Source organism: Somniosus microcephalus, unplaced genomic scaffold, assembly GCF_052327205.1.
Source record: "Somniosus microcephalus isolate GS21.2 unplaced genomic scaffold, FLI_Smic_1.0 scaffold33, whole genome shotgun sequence".
NCBI lineage: Eukaryota > Metazoa > Chordata > Chondrichthyes > Squaliformes > Somniosidae > Somniosus > Somniosus microcephalus.
The window spans coordinates 773,702-782,320 of NW_028225220.1; positions in this window are offsets into that span (position 1 = coordinate 773,702).

Sequence of the window (8,619 nt, forward strand, 5' to 3'; positions counted from 1 at the left end):
GGGAGGGACAAGGAGATGTCAGAGTTTGGGCTGTATTTTGCGGCCAATACGGGTGTGTACAAGGTGTGCATGTGTCCGTAGATTCCACGCTAGTTCGGGGATTAGGCATCGAAATCTTCTTAAATAGCAAAATACTGCAGATGCTGGAAATCTGAAATAATAACAGGACATGCTGGAAATACTCTGCAGGCCAGGCAGCATCCGTGGAGAGAGAAACAGAATTAACGTTTTAGGTCTGGGACCCTTCATCAGAACTGGAAAAAGCTGGATATGTAACAGATATTAAGCAGGAGCAGAGACGGGGGCGCGGGGCGGCGGGGGGGTTGTTAGGAGGGGAGGAAGGAATTGAAAGAACATCCTGTACTTTTGAAAGAGGCAGAAAAGATAAAATGTTGCAAATGGGAATGGCAAAAATCATACTGCATGAAAAATGGGGGCAGGGCTAATTATCTGAAATTGTTGAACTGAATGTTGAGTCCGGCAGGCTGTAAAGTGCCCAATCAAAAGATGAGGTGCTGTTCCTCGAGCTTACCTTGAGCTTCATTGGAACAATGTAATAGGCCGAGGACAGAGAAAACAGAGCGGGAGTGAAGCGATGAATTAAAGTGACACGCGACCGAAAGCTCAGGGTCACCCTTACGAACTGAACGGAGGTGTTCCCCAAAGCGGTCGCCCAATCTGCGTTTGGTCTCCCCAATATAGAGGAGACCGCATCGTGAGCAGCGAATGCAGTATATTAAATTGCAAGAAGAACAGGTAAATTGCTGTTTCACGTGGAAGGGGTGTTTGGGGCCTTGGACAGTGGGAAGGGTGGAGGTAAAAGGGCATGAGTTGCATCTCCTGCGCTTGCACGGGAAGGTGCCAGGTGAAGGAGAAGGGCTGTTGTGGGTGACTGAGGAGTGGACCAGGGTGTCACAGAGGGAGCGGTCCCTTCGGAACTCCACACAGTCACCCGAGGCCAGATTCGAACCCAGGTCCCTAGCGCTGTGAGGTAACAGTGCTAACCACTATGCCACCGTGCTGCCCAAGATGCTAAGTGATATTACATTGCAATGTTCTATTGCATTGTAATGTACTATGGCATTGCAAATGACGATTTTATTGCAATGTTCTATTCCATTGCAATGTTCTATTGCTTTGCAAATGATGATTATAATGCAATGCGATATTCCAATGCAATGTTCTATTGCATTGCAAATGACAATTATATTGCAGAGATAGTCCATTGCAATATTCTAATTACTATTATACTGCAAAGCCATATTCCATTGCAATGTGTTACTTCATTGCAAATGACTTGTATTGCAAGGTAAAATTCCAATGCAAATTTCTATTGCATTGCAAGTGAATATTATACTGCAAAGTGATATTCCATTGCAATGCGCTATTGCATTGCAAATGACTATAATATTGCAAAATGTTATTCCATTGCAATGCTCTATTCCACTGCAAATTATTATTATATTGCAAATGTTAATTCCATTGCAATTTGCTATTGCATTTCAAATGACTATTATATTGCAAAGTGATATTCCATTGCATTGTTATATTGCCTTGCAAATGACTATTATATTGCAAAGCAACATTGCATTCCAATGTGCTATTGCATTGCAAATGACTATTAAATAGTAAAGTGATATTCAATTGCAATGTGCTATTGCATTGCAAATGTCTATTATATTGTAAAGTAATATTACATTGCAATGTTCTATTGCATTGCAAATGATGATTATAATTCAAAGCGATATTCCATTACAATGTGATAATACATTGCAAATGACTATTACATTGCAAATTTATATTCCATTGCAATTAGATATTGCATTGCAATTGACTATTATATTGCAGAATGATATTCTATTGCATTGTTATATTGCATTGCAAATGAGGATTATATTGCAAAACGACATTGCATTCCAATGTGCTATTGCATTGCAAATAACTATTATATAGCAAAGTGATATTCAATTGCAATGTGCTATTGCATTGCAAATGTCAATTATATTGCAATGTTATATTACATTGCAATGTTCTATTGCATTGCAAATGACGATTATATTGCAAAGCGATATTCCAATGCAATGTTGTATTGCATTGCAAAGGACGGTTATATGGCAAAGCGATATTCCATTGCAATATGCTATTGCATTGCAAATGACTATTATATTGCAAAGTAATATTCCATTGCAATGTTTTATTGAATTGCTAGTGACGATTATATTTCAAAGTGATATTCCATTGCAATGTGCTATTGCATTGAAAGTGACTAAAATATTGCAATGTGATATCGTATTGGTACATGAGCAGTGGTGTTCATTCAAGGAGATATTTCACAACTTTCAAGAAAAATATATTCCACTGAGGAAAAAGCGGCGTAAAAAAAAGACAGCCATCCGTGGCTAAGTAAAGTAATAAAGGACAGTATCCGACTGAAAACAAGGGCATATAAAGCAGCCAAATCTAGTGGGAGGATAGAAGATTGGGAAGCACTTAAAAGCCAGCAATGAATAACTAAAAGATTAATTAAGAAAGGGAAGATAGATTAGGAAAGTAAACTAGCAAAAAATATAAAAACAGATAGCAAGAGTTTCTACAGTGATATAAAAAGAAAAAGGGTGGCTAAAGTGAATGTTGGTCCCTTAGAGGACGAGACCGGGAAATTAGTAGTGGGAAACATGGAGATGGCAAATACGCTGAACAATTATTTTGTATCAGTCTTTACAGTAGAGGACATTAAAAATATCCCAACACTGGACAAAAAGGGGGTTATGGGGGGGAGGAGCTAAACATGATTAAAATCACTAAGGAGATGGTACATAAGAACATAAGAAATAGGAGCAGGAGTAGGCCATACGGCCCCTCGGGCCTGCTCCGCCATTCAATAGGACCATGGCTGATCTGAATATAGACTCACGTCCAATTCCCTGCCGTCTCCCCGGTAAGATAATGGGACTTAAGGCGAATAAATTCCTGGACCTGATGGCTTACATCCTAGTGTCTTGAGAGAAGTAGCGTTAGGGATTGCGGATGCATTGGTGGTAATTTTCCAAAACTCCCTGGATTCAGGAAAGGTCCCAGAAGATTGGAAAACTGCTAATGTAATGCCCTTATTTAAAAAGGGAGGTAGACAAAAGGCTGGAAACTATAGACCAGTTAGCCTAACATCTGTGGTTGGTAAAATGTTGGAGCCCATTATTAAGGAAGCAGTAACAGGACACTTGGATAAGCATAACTTAAACGGACAGAGTCAGCATAGTTTTATGAAGGGGGAGTCATGTTTGACAAATTTGCTCGAATTCTTTGAGGACGTAACAAACAGGGTGGATAAAGGGGAACCAGTGGATGTGGTGTATTTGGACTTCCAAAAGGCATTTGACAAGGTGCCACACAAAAGATTACTGCACAAGATAAAAAATCACGGGATTGGGGGTAATATACTGGCATGGGTGGAAGATTGGCTATCTAACAGAAAACAGAGAGTGGGGATAAATGGGTCATTCTTGGGTTGACAATCAGTAACTAGTGGTGTTCCGCAGGGGTCAGTGCTGGGACCCCAACTCTTTACAATCTATATTAACGATTTGGAGGAGGGGACCAAGTGCAACGTATCCAAGTTTGCCGAAGATACAAAGATGGGAGGGAAAGCATTGCGTGAGGAGGACATAAAAATACCTGCAAAAGGTCATAGACAGGCTAAGTGAGTACTGGGCAGAAATTTGGTAGATGGAATATAAATGTTGGAAAGTGTGAGGTTATGCACTTTGGCAGAAAAAATCTAAGAGCAAGTTATTATCTAAATGGAAAGAAACTGCAAAGTGCTCCAGTACAAAGGGGTCTGGGGGTCCTGGTGCATGAAACACAGAAGGTTAGTATGCAGGTGATCAGGAAGGCCAATGGAATCTTGGCTTTTATTGCAAGGGGGATGGAGTATAAAAGCAGGGAAGTCTTGCTGCAGTTATACAGGGTACTGGTGAGGTCACACCTGGAATACTGCGCACAGTTTTTGTTTCCATATGTAAGAAAAGATATACTTGCTCTCGAGGCAGTTCAGAGAAGGTTCACTCGGTTGATTCCGGAGAGGAGGGGGTTGACTTATGAGGAAAGGTTGAGTAGGTTGGGCCTCTACTCATTGGAATTCAGAAGAATGAGAGGCGATCTTATCGAAACATATAAGATTATGAGCGGGTTTGATCGGGTGGATGCGGGGAGGATGTTTCCACTGATTGGTGAGACTAGAACTAGGGGGCATAATCTTAGAATAAGGGGCTGCCCTTTCAAAACTGAGATGAGGAGAAACTTCTTCACTCAGAGGGTAGTAAATCTATGGAATTTCATACCTCAGAGAGCTGTGGAAGCTGCGACACTAAATAAATTTAAAACGGAGATAGACAGTTTCCTATCTGATAAGGGAATTAGGGGTTACGGGCAATGGGCAGGGACGTGGACGTGAGTCTAGGTTCGGATCAGCCATGATCCTATTGAATGGTGGAGCAGGCCCGAGGGGCCGTATGGCCTACTCCTGCTCCTACTTATGTTCTTATGTTCTTATATTATGTTTTTATGTATTGATTGGAGGATGTGAGCAGCCTCTGGACCAATGGGAGGTTAGGAGCCACTGTGTGGGGATTGGATTAGGTGAGCAGGCTCTGGGCCAATGGCAGGGCAGGAGTCAGTGTATGTGGATTGGAGGATGTGAGCTGCCTCTGGGCCAATGGCAGGGCAGGATTCAGTGTATGTGGATTGGAGGAGGGGAGCAGGCTTTGGGCCAATGGCAGCATAGGAGTCAGTGTGTGGGCATTGGATTAGGTGAGCAGCCTCTGGGCCAATGGCAGGGCAGGAGTCAGTGTGTGGGGATTGGAGGAGGGGAGCACATTCTGGGCTAAAATCTAGCCAGGGTAAAATGGAACCAAAGACTGACAGGAAAAACTATAACAGAACAATGGGTGATCTTTAAGGAGGAGATGTTCCAAGTACAAGCTAGGTACATTCCAACAAGAGGGAAGGGTGAGGGAACCAAAGCAAGGGCTCCTTGGATGACGGGGGAGATAGAGAAGATGATGAAACAAAAAAAGAGAGTGTATGATGCATGTCAGGTGAATTCTTCAAGGGAGAACCAGACCAAATACAGTAAGTTGAGAGGGGAAGTAAAGATGAAAATAAGATTGGCAAAGAGAGAATATGAGAGCAGAATGGCGGTTAACATAAAAGGGAACCCAAAAATCTTCTACCGGCATGTAAACAGTAAGCAGGTTGTAAGAGGCGGGGTGGGGCCCATTAGAGACAAAGAAGGTGATATATGCTTAGAGGTGCAGGGCAAGGCTAGAATACTCAATGAGTACTTTGTATCGGTGTTTACTAAGGAGGTGGATGCTGACAAAATATCAGCAGAAGTGGAAAAGGTAGAAGCAATGGAAGGGGTGAAAATTGATAGACAGGATGTACTAGAAAGGCTGGGTATGCTTAGAGTAGATAAGTCACCTGGTCCAGATGGCTTGCATCCCAGGTTGCTAAGGGAATTGTGGGAGGAGATAGCAGAAGGGCTTGCCATAATTTTCCAATCTTCTCTAGATGTGGGGGAGGTGCCTGAGGATTGGAAAGTGGCAGATGTGACACCATTGTTCAAGAAAGCATGTGAGGACAATCCTAGTAACTACAGGACAGTCAGTTTAACATCAGTGGTGGGTAAAGTTTTAGCAACAATAATCAAGGAAAAAATTAACAGGCACTTGGAGAGGTTTAAGCTAATTAAGGAGTGCCAACACGGATTTGTAAAAGACAGATCATGTTTGACGAAACTAATTGCATTTTTTAATGAAGTAACAGGGAGGATTGATGAAGGGAATGCAATGGATGTTGTCGACATGGATTTTAGGAAGGCATTTGACAAAGTACCACATGAAAGGCTGGTTAACAAAATTGAGGCTCATGGGAATAGATGGGTCAGTGGCAGCTTGGATAAGGAATTGGCTTAAGGACAGAAAACAGAGAGTTGTGGTAAATGGCTGTTTTTCAGACTGGAGGATGGTAGACAGTGGTGTTCCCCAAGGGTCAGTGCTGGGGCCACTGCTTTTTTGATGTATATAAATGACCTGGATATTGTAATACAGAGTAGAATTTCTAAATTTGCCGATGACACCAAACTTGGAGGTGTGGCAAACAGTGAGGATGATACCAATCGACTGCAACAGGACATAGAAAGGCTAGCAGAATGGGCAGACAAGTGGCAGATGGAATTTAATACAGACAAGTGTGAGGTGATGCATTTTGCCAGAAGGAACAGGAAGAGGCAATATACACTTAATGGCACAGTTTTAAAGAGTGTGCAGGGATAGAGGGACCTGGGAGTTAATGTGCATAGGTCCCTGAAGGTGGCAGGACATATTGAGTGGTTAGCAAAGCATATGGGATCTTGTGCTTCATAAATAGAGGTATTGAGTACAAAAGTAGAGAAGTTATGCTGAACCTTTATAAAGCGCTGGTTAGGCCACAACTGGAGTACTGCGCCCAGTTCTGGTCACCACACTTTAGGAAGGATGTGAAGGCCCTTGAGAGGGTGCAGAGGAGATTTACCAGAATGGTTCCGGGGATGGGGGATCTTAGCTACCAGGACAGGTTGGAGAAGCTGGATTTGTTTTCATTAGAGCAAAGGAGGTTGAGGGGTGATTTGATAGAGGTGTACAAGATTATGACGGGTTTGGATAGGCTAGATGTGGAAAGGCTGTTCCTACAAGTTGATGGTACAAGGACTCGGGGACACGGATTTAAGGTTTTGGGCAAGAGATACAGGGGGGATGTGAGGGAAAACTTTTTTATGCAGCGAGTGGTGATGATCTGGAACTCGCTGCCAATGGAGACACAATGCTTTCAAGGGGGGACTGGATAGGCACTTGAGGGAAATGAACTTGCAGAGTTATGGGGATAGAGCGGGGGTATGGGACTGACTGGCTTGCTCTAGAGAGCCGGCACGGACTCGATGGGCCAAATGGCCTCATTCTGTGCCGTTATGACTCTGAGACTCTTTCATTCAGTCGTTCATTCAGTTATTAATTCATTCTGACATTCAGTCATTCCAACCATCATTCTTTCAATTTGTCAATTCAGTCATTTCATTGAGTTAAAGATTTCCCTGTCGTAGATTGCTAGCTTTTCACTGAACTTTCAATTTTTAATAAAAACAGAAAATGCTGGAAATACTCAGCAGGTAATTTTTAGTCTGCCTTGTCACTTTGTGATATCTTTCAACAAAAGTGCTTATTTCACTGAGTTCCAGCTTTACCTGTTGTGGATTATTGGCCCAAACACTGTGGCCAGCAGCGTCGTTCCCGAGTACCTTGACAGGCCGCCAGTTCACCATTAACTTGCGGTATTTTTCAAAGGCGGTATGGCGGTACACAAGATACGGCCATTATTTTTTTAACTGTATCCAACTCATTTTTAGCCGTTCTTGTCAGTTTTTGTGTTTGTTCAGCAGAATGCTTATCACAACAACAACAACTTGTGCCTTTAATGTAGTGAAACCTCCCAAGGTGCTTCGCAGAAGCAGCAAATAAATCTTGACACTGAGCCACATAAGGATAAATTAGGGCAGGTGACTAAAAGCTTGATCAAAGCGTAGGTTTTAAGGAGCGTCTTAAAAGAGGAAAGAGAGGTAGCGAGGCGGTGAGGTTTAGGCAGGGAATTCCAGAGCTTAGGGCCGAGGCAACAGAAGGCACGGCCACCAATGGTTGAGCGATTATAATCAGGGATGCTCAAGAGGCCAGAATTAGAGGAGCGCAGATATCTCAGGGGGGTTGTAGGGCTGGAGGAGGTTACAGAGATAGAGAGCGGCGAGGCCATGGAGGGATTTGAAAACAAGGATAAGAATTTTGAAATCGAGGCGTTGCTTAACCGGGAGCCAATGTAGGTCAGTGAGCTCAGGGGTGATGGGTGAATGGGACTTGGTGTGAGTTAGGACATGGGCAGCCGAGCTTTGGATGACCTCAAGTTTGCATAGGGTAGAATGTGGGAGGCCAGCCAGGAGTGTGTTGGAAGTCAAGTCTCGAGGTAACAAAGGCATGGATGAGGGTTTCAGCAGCGGATGAGCTGAGGCAATGGCAGTCAGGTGAGTTTGCGATGCTGGAAATAGGCGGTGTTAGTTGTGGCACGGGTATTCCACTGACTATCTTGCTTACCTCTACAAGACCAGCTCTCAGTCACTTCCTCTGATGGTGAAGAACTCCGTAATTGCCAAGCATTTAACATCTTGTTGGAAATGCAGTGAAGGAAAATCACTTTTAATCCCACTGATTTCATGGTGCGCAATTCTTGTTCATCCCCTCGCACTGCTCCCAACTCCAGTGACAGTCTTGTACCAGTTCGCTCCTCACTGTTGTTTTATCCGGCTCCGAATGCTCTCTTCAGGCAGCCCAGCTTTGAAGGGATACTTTCTAGAATTGTCCCACAGGGAGGCTTTTTAAAGAGTGAAAGTTCCGCACTCCACTTTTACAGAAATCCTAGTGACAGCACTGATGTGGGTTTCTGTCCTTCCCTCCAAACTGTGAATGGTGGCCTGACTCGCTCACTCTCTGAGCTGCCATTCAGGGGCCTGATGACTTCTCTGTCCACTCCACAAACAATTAC